Below are 12,700 nucleotides of genomic sequence, written 5' to 3'. Positions count from 1 at the left end.
TCCATTGGTTCTTTTTCTACCTTGACGAAGTTGCTCGACATTTGTAACAGATTCATGGACGTTGTTGCTACTTCAACCTCCAAAGGTTTCAAAGACTTCCTTTCTAATTCCTTCATCAAAGCCTTCAGCTTCTCGCGTTTTGGACAATCTTTTGCCCAATGTTCTCTGTCATAGATGAAGCACCCCGAACTCCTCTTTCCTTGTGGATTCACTTGCTTGGCTTTGTTTTGGTTGTTATTCTTCTCACCACCATCATGTAAGAACACTACAAGTATTATATTCTTTCGTAACCATATTTTCTGTGACGATATAATTTTTGTCACAGAATGTCACTTTTTACGACCATAGACGATCTCGTCGCTAAATGTTTTATTTTTCTGTGACCGAAATTAAGTTTATCACAGAAACTCACTTTTTGGGATCAAACACAATTTTCGTCGCAAAAGCATTTGCCAATTATATTTATTTTTAATTTATTTGCGACCAAAAACATTTTATCGGAAATTCTATACTTTTAGCAACCACTTCAAGATTTCGTCACAAAAAAGAAAGTGATAAAATTAATATGCGACTTCTTTTTTGGGACAAAACCAAATTTTCGTCTCAATATATCTACTTTTTGCGACCCCTTTTAAGTTGTTGAAAAAAGTCAAAAGATTTTGGTGGAAATTGAACCGTCTTACACAATTAAACTCAATTTGAACTAGTTTTTGCGAACAAATTTAAACGTGGTCGCAAAAGACTAGCATGTTATATATATTTGTAATATTCTTCTCTCTTTCATTTTTATCTCTAAGTTCTCTCACTCTTATAATTCTCATTCTCTTGTTCTCACTCTATCTTCCTATCTTATTTTCTCACAAACGTTTTTATTTTTTTGGTTACATAATTTTATTTAATTATCATGTGTAGAAGTTAACTAACCTTTGTGCTTTTTTTTTGGTATAAATTAAATATTGAAGATCATATACAAAGAGGTGAAGAAAATCAAGAAATTTATGAACAAATATAGTTGTTCCAAATATTACAATGTTATTTGAGGATCATTATGTAATTGTCCAAGTGTTACAATTATGTAATTGTTCTAAATAATGTAATTTCGTTTGCTAAAATTTGTGTATTTTTTATCAATAATAAATTTTAATTTAATTTTTCTACTTTCATGACGTTGGTTATAATTGTCTTAATTATTAAAGAAAAATAAACAAATTATAATTAAAACATAATATTATATTTAAATTTTTTGCGACCAGTTTGAGTATGGTTGCAAATATTCTAAATCTATGACGAAATAATTGGTTGCAAAAAGGTAACAAAGACAAAGTGAAATTATATTTTGTGACCATTTTTTTCGTCGTATATATTTTTCCTCGATAGACCTAATGTGACCAACTTGCGACCATAATTTTTTTGACGCAAATTATTGTTTGTGACGAATTTGATATTTTTTGCGACGAATTTATTGGTCGCAGATGACCATAATTCTAGTAGTAGGAATTGCCTTTCTTACCATCCTTTGATTTCTTATATTTGGAAGGACAAGCGTTCACAAATCTGAAATCTACCAAGCCATTGGTCACTGCTATTGCAGCCGGTAAATCCCTCACAGGTTTCCTCCGTAATTCTGTTTGAGCCCACAACTCCAAATCTAACATGAAATTGAAAAGCTTGTCCACATCCGACATGTTCTTGATGTTCAATATCAATGAACTGAATTCTTTGACGCAATTCCCTATTGATGCAATATGCTTTAGATTCTTCGAGCTCCCCCTCGTAGCCAGCTAACATTTTTCGGGAAGAATTGTCCCTTCAGTTTTCTTTAAGCCTGTCTCAAGTTTCAGTCGCTGGTCGTTGCGCTTTAACATCCTCTTGAAGCCTGCTCCACCATTATAACTTAGCATCGGCCTCTAAGTATATGCTCGTGATAATGACCCACTCCACTTCAGGCACACAAACAGCTCGAAAATACTTCTCCATGTCCCACAGAAAGTTTTCAACTCTTTGGCATTCTAAGTTCCTTTATAAGCCTTTGGTTCGAATACTTTAACTTTCGAAGGTCCATCCTCCGCCTCAGAGGTGTTCCCTACTGCATGTTTCAGCAATCCCACTTCCTTTTCAAGATCCCTTTAAGCACATCCGCTAGTATAGCAACATCTTCTGTAGCCATGTTCAACTTATCTGAAAACTTGTTTACAAACTCCATGGAAGTTTGCTTCACATTTTCCATCTCGATGAAGTTGATTTTTGTATTCTTAGCCAAACTCTCCAAGTCGGACTGTAAAGTGTCCACAACTGCATCCAAGCGCACCAACTTGTCCTTTGTCGACTCCTCCTTCATGTTGGTTTTCGTCGTTGTGAATCTCCCTGAAACTATATAACTACACTCTTGAACTCTAGTTTCTTCCCAAAACTACAAAACTAGTTGTCTGCAAACTGATTTAACCGAGCCTGGATCTGATACCAAACTAGTTACGAGGCTTTTTCTAACAATGTGTGGCAACTCATGTGATGGGGCTAAGTCTCCACTTAGCCAATCACTCAAAATGCCCAACAGAAGCTAATGCGTCGCAAGTAATCCAAGACTCCCAATAGAGGTTATGCAAGAGAGATTTCTCACTAACATAAAGAACAACACACACAAGCCACGAGAACACAAATGATTTGCTTTTTACGGAGGCACCAAGCCCCAATGCTTTTATTTCCACAATAAGAAAAGTTTATAGATAGTTCAAGTTTTGCATGCTCACGGACACAACTCTTTACTCAAAACTCGCACCTCTAACATACATCCACATCACTATTTGTATATATAACTTTGCAAATGAAACCCCCGTTTGCTAAGGTTAGGTGGCGCGCCACCCTCGTACTACCTCAATTTCCCTCTCCAAATTTTAGGCACCACTAAGCATGATCAAAGGAGCACATCTTCACTCCTCCTTGAATTAAACAATTGCTGCCCATTTAGCCGATTAGCAAGGAAATCATGAGATGTAACTGCCATTGCCCACTATCTTTGTCCCTCATTTTTGGGCATGTGATCCAAGGCCATGTTCTCCCACTTAGTTGCACCCACAACTGCCCACTCATGTTTGATTTTAGGGCCACTTTCGGAGAGTTTCAGCTACCATGGTCTACATTCAACCACCATTGTCTCGCGCATGAACTCCTCTCATTTTTTTTGTATGATTTATCCCCAAGTGCACGACCTATGTTGCTGCAAACTTGTGCACACTCTGACATGCAATTACGCCACTCTCTCGAATTATCCCGCAAACTGCCCACGCAACTGGACCAATGTCTTTTGCAACTATGTAGGAGAGCATGGTCTTGGATCACATGCCTAGAAATGAGGGGTAAAGCTAGTGGGTAGTGGTGGTTACTTATCGAGAAGCTGGTGGGTAGCGGCTTTTACATCCCCATGATTTCCTTGCTAAAAGGCTAAATAGGCAACGATTGTTCGATTCAAGGGGGAATGAAGATGTGCTACTTAAATCATGCTTGATAGTGTATAAAAATTTGTGAGGGAAACTGAGGTGACGCGAGGGTGACGTGCCGCCTAACCTTAGCAAATGGGGGTGTCATTTGCAAATTTAATATATAAATAGTGGTAGGATGTATACTGGGTATACATGTGAAAATTGAACTATTTGTAAACTTTTCTTATTGCGGAAATAGAAAAGTTAGAGGTTGGTGCCTCTGTAAAAAGAAAATCACTTGTGCTCTCGTGGCTTGTGTGTGTAGTTCTTTGTGTTGGTGAGAAATCTCTCTTGCATAACCTTCTTAAATTACTTATGATGCATTAGCTTCCGTTGGGCATTTTGAGTGGCTGGTTAAGCAGAGTACTTAGTGTCATCACGCGGGTTGCCACACATAGTTAGAAAAATTTTGGTGACCATATTGGTATCAGAGGACGGCTACCTCAGTTTCAGTGACAATTTAGTATCAGAGCCAAGCTCGGTTAAATCAGTTTGCGGATAGGTGCTTTTATAGTTTTAGGGAGAAACTAGAGTGAAAGAATGTATTTATGTAGTTTCAAGGAGATTGATAATAGTGGAAACCAACATGACAGGGGAGTCAAAAAAGGACAGGTTAGTGCATTTTGAGGCAATTGTGGGCACTTTACAACCTGACTTGGAGAGCTTGGCTAAGAACACATAAATCAACTCCCTCGAGACGGAAAATGTAAAGCAAACTTGGGCGAAGTTTATGAATGGGATTTTGGATAAGCTGAACAAGGTTACGGAAGATGTTGCTGCACTAGTGGAGGTTATATCTTTGATATAGCTTTGAGTATGGGAGGTTATAGCAGACATATTTACCCCACCGATGAAGGCGTTGTGCTTTTTGGGTGGGGGAGGTTTGTCACCACCGTAAGTCATGATGGCCGACTGTCTTGGCTTGGCTTCGGGCCTTATGCCAAGTCATGGCAGAAACATAGGCGTGCTTGGGGGCAAGCATCAAAGCAAAGTAAGTATGACGTATGGGCTGGGCCGCTGCAACAAGTGTGTGTTGTGGCATAGATGTAGGGAATGCGAGATAGTGAGCGCAAGGGCATATATGGGCAGCGCACGCAACATTTCACAAGTGCATGAGCACATGGGTGCACAGGTGTGAGATGCACGGGCGAGCGGGTGTGACGCGCATGGGCCGGTGGGCGCGAGGCGTAGGGCACTTGAGCACAAGGCGCAACAGCATGCAAGCGCGAAGGCACAAGAGCGCGCGAGCACTAGGCGCAGCAGCCCGCAAGCGTGGGGCACAGCGATGCGTGAGATAGTAGCTCAATTGCATGGGTAGTTTGAGAGATAATGGCATAATTGTGTGTCGGAGTGTGCATGAGTGTGCAGCAACATGGGGCATGCACGTGGGGCCAAATCATGTGAAAAATGAAAAGAGTTCATGTGCGGGCTAAGTGCGGGACAATGGTGGTTGAACATGGAGTATGGTGGCTGAAACTCTTAGAAAGTGGCCCTAAAATCAAGCATGAGTGGGCAATTGTGGGTGCAACTAAGTGCGAAAACATGGGCTTTGATCACATGCCTAGAAATGAGGGGCAAAGTTAATGGGCAGTGGCGATTATATCCCATGATTTCCTTGCTAATAGGCTAAATGGGCAGCGGTTGCTTGATTCAAGGGGGAGTAGAGATGTGCTCTTTAGATAATGCTAGTGGTGCCTAAAATTTGGGGAGGGAAATTTAGGTTGTGCGAGGGTGGCGCAGCCACATAAACCTAGCAAATAGGGGTGTCATTTGCAAACTTATGTATATAACTAGTGATGGGGATGTATGTTGGGGGCACAAGTTTTAAGCAGAGAGTTGTGTCCTTGAGCATGCGAAACTTGAACTATTTGTAAATGTTTCTTATTGTGGAGAGTTGTGTCCTTCAGCATGCGAAACTTGAATTATGCAGAATGATAAGTGCATATTTTTCATATATTTTGCTATTAATTTCCTCATCTTTTTTCTTGTTTTGGTCTTAAATATTCTAGTTATTTTAGTTAATTTTTAATTTAGTAAATTATATTTTTATTGTGTTATTTTTATCTTAGTTTTTTTATTTTGTTATTTTAGGTATATTATGGGATTAAAGAGAAATTAAATCGGAGTATTTAGGAAAGAAATCTAATTGAAAGAATCAGAATATGAAAAGAATTGAAGATTGAGAGACAAAAGTGCAAAAGAGATTAAGAATTAGAAAGAAATAAAGAAATAAAGAATATTTTCCAATTAGAGCTTGTACGGGCCAAGCAAAATTAATCTTGCACATGGAGCTAAAAATGGACAAAGGAAGTCAAAAAGGAAGCTATGCCAAGATGAGGGTATTGAGCGACATTTCACTATTCAAGATACACCACAACAAAATGGGGTGGCAGAACACATGAACCGGACTATACTGGAGAAAGTTCATTGTATGTTGTCCAATGCTGGATTGGGCAAAGAGTTTTGGGCTGAGGCAGTTGTATATGCGTGCCATCTGATCAACCATTTGCCATCAACTGCAATTGAGGGCAGAACACCCATGGAGATGTGGACTGGTATACCTGCTACTGATTATAATTCTTTACATGTTTTTAGTTCCACTGCTTTTTATCATGTAAAAGAATCTAAGTTAGACCCAATAGCAAAGAAAGTATTATTCATGGGTATAACTGGTGGAGTAAAAGGATACCGTCTCTGGTGTTCTGTTACGAAGAAGATTATTTTCATCAAAGATGTAACTTTTGATTAATCAACTATGTTGAAACAAAAAGATTCTCAAGAGGATGACAAGACCAGTAGCACTTTGCAGCAGGTGAAGTTTGAAAAAGTTAAAGTTGATCCAGCTGGTGTCGATGAGATGGATAGTGATTCTCCATCGATTGAAAATGATGAAGAGGTTCTGACCCAAGAACCTTCACAGCAACAAGATTCAATTGCATATAGAAGGCCACGCAGAGAAATTCGCAAACCTGCTCGCTTTGTTGATATGGTGGCCTATGCACTTCCAATTGTAGATGATGATGTTCATTCCACTTACAGAAAAGCAATAAGTAATCCAGAAAGCATACAGTGGAAGAAAGCAATGAACGAAGAAATGCAGTCTCTTCACAAAAATGAAACTTAGGAGTTAGTTACACTGCCCAAGGAAAAGAAGGCAATTGGGTGCAAATGGATATATGCAAAAAAGGAAGGATTTCCTCATAAAAATGAAATTCGATACAAGGCTAAATTGGTAGCGTAGGGTTACGCTCAGAAGGAAGGAATGGACTACAATGAGGTGTTTTCTCTAGTTGTGAAACACTCGTCTATTCGAATTTTGCTAGCCATGGTTGCGCAATTTGATCTTGAACTAGTTCAACTTAATGTAAAAACTGCATTTTTCGGTGATTTGGAAGAGAAAATCTACATGACTCAACCATATGGATTTAAGGTTGCTGGAAAAGAAAATTGGGTTTGCAAATTGACAAAGTCGCTTTATGGGTTGAAACTATCTCTGAGGCAGTGGTACAAGCAATTTGATCAATTTATGAAAGGGCAAAGGTACACAAGAAATAAATTTGATCATTGTGTGTATTTTTGCAAGCTATAAAAAGGATCTTTCATTTATTTGCTATTGTATGTCGATGATATGCTAATAGCATCGAAGAGCAAAGATGAGATAGAGAAGTTGAAAACTTAACTCAACCAAGAGTTTGAGATCAAAGATCTGGGTGAAGTTAAGAAGATTCTTGGCATAGAGATATGCAGAGATAGAGATCGTGGCAAAGTAAGCTTGTCTCAGAAGCAATATTTGAAGAAGGTACTACAGCAGTTTGGTATGACTGAGCAGACAAAACCTGTAAGTACCCCGTTGGCTTCTCATTTCAAGTTTTCTGCACAATTATCTCCTTCAACAGATGCGGAACGAGGTTCTGTATTCAAATGCAGTGGGTAGCTTGATGTATGCAATGGTGTGTACAAGGTCTGACATTTCACATGCAGTTGGTATAGTGAGCAGATATATGCATAATCTTGGTAAAGGACATTGGCAAGCTGTGAAATGGATTCTACGGTACATTCAGAAGACTGTGGATGTTGGTTTACTGTTTGAAAGAGACGATACACTTGGTCAAGGTGTGATCGGGTACGTTAATTCTTATTATACTGGTGATTTGGACAAACGACGGTCAACCACCGGATATGTATTTACTTTTGCTGGAGGGCCAATTAGTTGGAAGTCTACACTACAGTCTACAGTTGCACTGTCGACCACGGAGGCTGAGTACATGGCAATTACAGAGGTTGTTAAAGAGGCTATTTGGTTACAAGGTTTGCTTGAAAACTTGGGATTGGCACAGGAGCACATTAATGTGTATCGCGATAGTCAGAGTGCTACTCACATAACGAAGAACCAAGTTTATCATGCGCGTACGAAGCATATCGATGTATGATTTCACTTTGTGCGGGAAATTGTTGATGAGGGGAAGATTCTTCTTCAGAAAATTAAAACTGCAGATAATCTCGCAGATATGTTGACCAAGGTAGTGACGGTGATCAACTTTGGGCATTGTCTAAACTTGACTAATATCCTACAAGTTTAAAAGCAGTCAGAGAAGGCAAAGACTAGAGGATGATTATTGACAATCGGCTCAGATTTACTAAATCTTCGCCGAGGTGGAGAATTGTTGAAAAGTCAAATGGTCGGCTTACCAATTTCAAAAAAGCAAGGTTAGGTTTTGAAAATATGCAAATTGAATAAATGGCATAGGACAACTAGCATGTATTGCATGACAAATTTGGCACCAATTACCAAATTTGTCAATTTAGCCAATTAAAGTCAAATTGAAGCCATGTGGTAGGTGAGCATGCTTTGCCTATAAATAGAGACGCAAAATGCATTTGTAAATCATCCCAATTTGAGAGAATTAGAGAGTTCTTTGAGAGAATTTGAGAGAGCTTCCATTTAAGTGTTCTAGTGAGATTCCATTTGGGTGTATTAGGGTTGTGGGTTTTGTGAGTTGTTCCCACTTTTATAAATTTCCATTGTTAGTAAAATTATCTTTCAGTTTTTGCCCGTGGATGTAGGCATTATGCCGAACCACGTAAATCATTGTGTTATATTTTCTTTACATTTGTTTAACACCACATTTATATTTCTTCAGAAGTTGCACATTAGTAATTGTTCAACTCACGTTTCCGCAACATTGTTATTATTATTATTATTTTTATAGATTTGTCACCGTTGTTTTTATTTTATTTTATTTTTGATAGATTTGTTGAGATGCTGTTGCTATAGTGAGTAAACAGAAAGGGGGAACAGTCCAGTTCTTTTCCAAAATAAGTTTGATAAAGTGTAGTATTATCTGTTTTATGCTAAACATTTTGGAAGTAATTTTTTTTTTCCAAAAATATTTCATCTATTGAATCTTTTATATTCTTGTGCAACATGGCAAAAATGATTACTAAGGTCTGTTTAGACATGGAATTGCTATTTTCATTTTGAACTAAGATTTTCTACTCATCTTAGCTTTCAGAATAATAATATGTTTAGAAAATTAGAATACAAAATTTGCATTATAAATGATGTAAAACTTAACATGTCATTTATTCATTAGTGCTGCAAATACCAAATACATGATGGTCAATTGTTGGTAACACATTATTTAATATACTAACTTCAAGCATATCATTTTTATGAAAATATATATCTAAATCGTAAATGACTAATAACGTATACCCTTAAAAAGTTAAGGGTAAAGGGTACATTATTTAGGTTTAGACATAACTTGAGAGGACGCATAACTTGCATTATTGGTTTATGATCAAAATAAGCTACTACGTAAACTGAGGAGATATATCCCTTAAAGCTTGCTGAAAACCTGAGTCTGGTTAGTGTTCCATAAATCCTCCATAGATCCTTGAATCGTCAATCTTTTTAGCTCTTCTTGAAACCTTTCCATAGCTGACTGCGGCAGGCATATTGGTACAAGAATTCCAGGCTCTCCATTCTTGCTTTGGTACTTAACACAGAAGCTGAACACTGCTACAGCCCCAGCAGCTCCGCCATAAATTGGTTTCCCCCACCCAAAATCAACATCTCCAAGTCCAACATTCCTTAGATCCGAAACAATGAAATTTCCCCTAGTCGAGGACTTTATTCGTCGCCCTTTGATCACCATAAGATCCGCTACAGACCTTATATACTCTTCGTTCATTTGAGCCTTCGCCTTTTTCACCAATTCAACGGCGTATCCTATTGGATTCTTACACAATTGTTCAGCTGTTGAACATACAGCCGAAAATGTAAATGCATTGCCATAATAGCCTGGAGGAATATCCATTTTATAACGTTTTCCTCGTACGTTAACGATGCAAGAAACTTTAGCAATCTCTTCAGGTTATAGCTTGAGTGCAATTGTTCGACATTTCCATAGAAAAGCTAATAATAGCTCAAATGTTGAACAATCTTTAAGGTGAAAAGGAAGCTGATTTCTCAGAGCTTTGATCCCTTTGAGGCTAAAGAAGAACGATTTGTGAGCCATGTTGTCACTTGGAACCTCATTTGTGTTTATTTCATCGTACTCATGGTGGATACTGGATACATGTTACTTGTGGGGGATTTCTGGCATTTAAGATTTGTCGTTGCCAAATTGGAAATACAGTTGGGGAACGTTCCCCACGTGCCATGTCCTCCATGGCTTTTAAGAATTGTACTAAACCAAAAGCACACACATTGTATGGTTAAAACGTATTGCAAAAATGAATCCTCTGCATGTCAAACGCGTCACCTATAAACATAAAAATGAATCCTCCGATAGCAAAACAGGATATATATACCTCAAAAAGTCATTATGTAATGTAAAAGTTACTAAGGATCTCTTCTTCTTTTTTTCACATCTTTATTATCATTATTAGTAAAACTAATAATTTTTTTAAAAACGTGCCAACTCGATAAAACCGATATAAATAATGTATTAAAATTAATTACATTTTATACGATTATTAAATGAATGAATTTGTATCATTAGTTTAACAATCATATCGACTTTAAGTTTAGAATTTTCAAGAAAAATCTATGTATTTGTAGGAATTGATACTTGTTTTAATCTAAATTTAATATTAATTTCTTCTTTAATAAACAAAGTCGAAAATTAATATTTTTAACCCCTTTCTTCCCTCAAGATTATTTAAACTCGAGTGGTTAGTTAAATAAATTACTTAAAGCCACTCAACTGATCACCTAACTAATCTTCAGCATGTACTACCACTATTTTTTTTTCAATTCTAAAATCAGAAAATAAAGTTACATACTTATTAAAGTAAAGAGAGACTCACTTGAATTAACAACGAAGGGCAACCAAGAATGCCTTCAGAGCCTGGAACATCATAAAGCAGTTGGTTCAAATACGGGCATGGTGGCTGAATATCATCTCCAAGCTGCTCAAGTGTGAAGTTGGCATCATCAATAAACAAGACTCCTTTAGCATTGCATTCCACCATAAGCTTGCGGTTGTAACCTTCTTTAAGCCTGCCAGCTAAAGGGTAGTAAAACACAAGTGCTTTACTTATTGCTTCTCTAATGACCTTAACAGGGTCTCTCCTTGCATTGAAGGTAAAGGGTCATTCTTGTAAAGAATATTGCTGGTATTGAAACCTTAGGCTTTCTTGGTCATCTATATCTGGAAAGTTGCTTCACTTTCTCGTGGGTGGTGGCCCTCGCTGGAACAATTAGTTCCCGGTTGCCCTGCCCGAGTAATCGACAGAGCTTGGGGAAAATTTTGATACCATTGATTAGGGGAGTATGAGTTTCTTGAAAGTAGATATGTAATTGGTTTGCCTCAACGGTGCATGCTTCATGCTTCATTTATAGTAGTTAGTAGTAACAGGACGATAGAACAGAAGACACACGTCAACACGAGAGCCTCTGTCAAACCATCGTGCTAAAACGAGTAATTTTAATTTTTCACGGGTCTATAAAATTGGGATCAAAGTAATAATTGGTATTTTAAAATTTTAAATGATACATTATTGACTAAATAATTAATAATTTTTTTATAAAATTTAAGTAAATTAATTATATTATTTTATTAATAAATTAATAAATATTATTTTATTTAAAATATAAAATTAAGACACGTACGACTCTCATTAAAATAAGGATTGGATAGCCTCCGCGCAACGTGCATCGTGCACAATATTCTGAAAAACTTGCAGGTCACGTTCCTCACAAGTTTAACTGAAGTAGACTGATGACGGCATGAGTGTAAGGTTAGGATTAATTGGATGGAAAAGGATGGACACAGTGATTAATTCTTCACCTTTCATTTCTCTGATTGTGAAGGTTAAATTCCCCATAGCTTGAATTGTGAAATAAAGTTCTAGCTGCGTATGCAATGAAGAGACAACAAGTGTAAGGGACCATCATTAATCCGGCCGTCCCCATTTATATCTGTCTTTGACTTTGTCTCTAGCTATCGACTCACCATTTAAAAGAGCTGATGCAGACATCTTAATAAAATATGTTTTATTTTTGAGTAAATTATAAATGTAATAATGATTATAATTAAGCTTTGGGTGTTGTTGCAAATCGGCAAATATACTCTTTCATGCGATTGATGGTTGATTGGTGTTTTGTTCCTCAAGCATTTGCCGTCTTAAAGTAAATCTTGCTGTCATTTTACTTTTTTGCGAGAATGAGGGCATATAATACAAGAGTCAACCTACCATGCAGCGCTGTATCTGATACAGCGCATGCATGCAACCAGCACAACCGGTTTTTAACCGGATAATATAATAAAAATTACATTTTTATTTGTTTTAAGTGTGAAAAATTTATGAAAAATTTTGAAAAAAAAGATAAAATTGTAATTAAATGAGGAAAAATATTGTAATAATTTTAAATTTAAAAATAGTACAAAAAATATAAATATATTATAAAATAGTTATATTCCTACTTATTTTGCCACATTCCAATATTTATAATGCATATTTCAAGTTTACTTTTCAAATTCCTATTTTTCGTGGTTATTTATCTAAATTTTGGTACATTATTTCACTCATTTCCCACTAGTTTTTGGTTTCATATATCCACTCTTTTCATTAACTTCCAGCTTTTTAGGGATATATTTCAAGTTTATTTTTTATATCTATGTATGTATTAAACTTTATTCTATTTTTTGGTAAATTTGTTCCGATTTATTTTTTCTACCACCTTTTTTGGGTTCTATATCCTACTATTTTTTATT

The 12,700-nt window shown here is 36.8% G+C and overlaps 1 pseudogene; it reads right to left on the bottom strand.

The window, feature by feature from the left end:
* Positions 1 to 9,316: 9,316 nt before the first annotated feature.
* Positions 9,317 to 11,319, bottom strand: LOC18051849 (annotated as a pseudogene).
* Positions 11,320 to 12,700: the final 1,381 nt, after the last annotated feature.

Source organism: Citrus clementina, unplaced genomic scaffold (assembly GCF_000493195.1).
Source record: "Citrus clementina cultivar Clemenules unplaced genomic scaffold, Citrus_clementina_v1.0 scaffold_2, whole genome shotgun sequence".
NCBI classification, from domain to species: domain Eukaryota; kingdom Viridiplantae; phylum Streptophyta; class Magnoliopsida; order Sapindales; family Rutaceae; genus Citrus; species Citrus x clementina.
The sequence above is the reverse complement of the archived record's forward strand: the minus strand, read 5'-3'. Positions and strand labels throughout refer to the sequence as shown.